This window comes from Polistes canadensis, unplaced genomic scaffold, assembly GCF_001313835.1.
Source record: "Polistes canadensis isolate GaletaPanama2010 unplaced genomic scaffold, ASM131383v1 scaffold_228, whole genome shotgun sequence".
NCBI lineage: Eukaryota > Metazoa > Arthropoda > Insecta > Hymenoptera > Vespidae > Polistes > Polistes canadensis.
The window spans coordinates 204,002-206,107 of NW_014569775.1; the positions used below are offsets into that span (position 1 = coordinate 204,002).

At 26.8% G+C, this 2,106-nt stretch overlaps 1 protein-coding gene across 1 annotated transcript in view; it reads right to left on the minus strand.

The window, feature by feature from the left end:
- LOC106790280 (cytochrome P450 4C1-like) overlaps positions 1-2,106 on the minus strand; it is a gene marked incomplete in the record, with an annotated part of 6,492 nt that overhangs the window by 1,256 nt on the left and 3,130 nt on the right.

The window sequence follows — 2,106 nt, forward strand, 5'->3', positions numbered from 1 at the left end:
TTGTAAATTTTAATAAATTTTGATCGAATTCGAGTACCGATAAAACTTTTTATTTAAAGTTAATATCATTATTCATTAGTATTAAAAACAAATTATTAAAATTAACGAAACAATTCAACGATTCATTTTTTAATAATGTATTACCTGGACATCTTTGTGCTTAGCAAAAAGACTCAAAGCAAAAGTTAGTGCACTTGCAGTAGTGTCGTGACCCTAGAAAATTTTATTTCATCAAATATTTTTCTACTTTTGTTTTCTAAATTTATACATTTACAAGAACATACTTCAAACATAAAAGTATCAACTTCTTCACGAATTCCTTCGTCATCTATTTGATTATCATTCCAAGATGCGGCTATGAGCAAATCTAGCATAGAAAATCTTTCCTTGGACTGCAAATCTGTAACATAAAAATTCTAGTGACCTTGATTCTTCAAATAACTTTATTTTTATTTAAAAAATTTGAATACACTCATCGTCCTTCTCCGGATCATTATAAGAAACGTCATCCTTTTCAATATTCTTATTGATTAGCAAATATTTCCCATTAGTTTGTTTATGAAAACGTTTCCTTTCCGCAATAATCTGAAATAAATGTAACACATTCCTTATCTAGAAATTTTAAAAAAACGTAGATATAAATGATTATTACGAAATACGTACATTTCTCGAAAAATTGTGCAACGTTTTCAACGCTTCTTTTTGTACTCTACCGAGTGGTGTTAATGCAAAAATACTATCGAAAAAGCACCAAGGTCTTAATATTCTAATAAAAAATGAATCATATTCTTTATTATATTGACTTCTTTTTTTAACGAAATTTTAATGAATTACCTATATATCACAATTCTGTTATAAACATGAACAGCATTACGATATTCCGATTCCAGCTCGTTTTTTCCTGTCAATTGGGTACCCAAAGCTGTTTCTGCAAAGAAGACTCAAAAATAAAATTTATTGGTAATATTATTAATTACATATACAGAAAATGTTGTTTTTTCACTAACGGCATATTGCGTTGAGAGTGTACTTGCTGATAAATGTTCGTAAATCTTTGACAATAGGATTTCCATCTGCCTCCTTTTTAAGAGATTCGACGAGATTTTGTGATTCCTTATTTAAATTAGTAATGTTATGTTTAAGGATATTGAAGTGAAATGCAGAAGTTAACATCTTTCTTCGTATTTGCCATTTTTTACCTGTCAAATATTAAGTTATATTAAAAATATTATTAAATATATTGAAAAGCATCAGGTGACAAATTGCGTTTCATTCTCTTTTTATTGTAAAGGTGTATACAAGATTTATATGGTATATGGTGTTCAATTGTTAGTATGTATATATTTATGAACGTTAAGAGTACTAAAAAACATTATCAGTTGGTCGATAATGTAACAACATTTAGCTCACACTAGTATAATAATAAATAAGCGCCCTGGAATTAGTTTTACCTTTATCGAACCAGTTTATATTAATAATAATTTACCGATCGAACTTTCTCGAAATATGCGTTAGAGTGAAGGAAAATAAAATACGCCAATTGTCAGTAAGAAAGACGGAAGTGTTGGAAAAATAGAAGAAAAATAGATTGTCCTTTGCAAGGCATAGACAAATAAAGAAGTGTTTATATTAAACACGATTTTACTTTATTACTTAGGCATCTTTATTTGAGATATATTGTATATGTTATTCTTGTTAGTATTTTAAATTGCTTACCGCCGCTAATAAGTAATCCATAAGAAAGCCAGGGCTTAAGATGTTTGTAGAGTATCCCTTTTTCTATATATTTATTGCTTTTTAATAGTACCTACAATAAAAATTGATATTTTTTTATACTTATATTAATTTACCGAAGTTCGATTTCTATTATTATCTGAGAATTTGTATTACATAAAATGAATTGTAGAAAATTAAAAATAATCTTTTAAAAATGTATCTGTAAGAAGATACATAAATAGTCGTGCCATGCTTTGTTTAAAGTTATTTTAAATTATCGTTCTGGTTTAAAAAATATTCAACTATGAATATTTTGTAATGAATAAAATGGACCACATTCATTTTTTTTATATCCTTAATATGATAGTTAAAAGAAAAGAAAAATACATT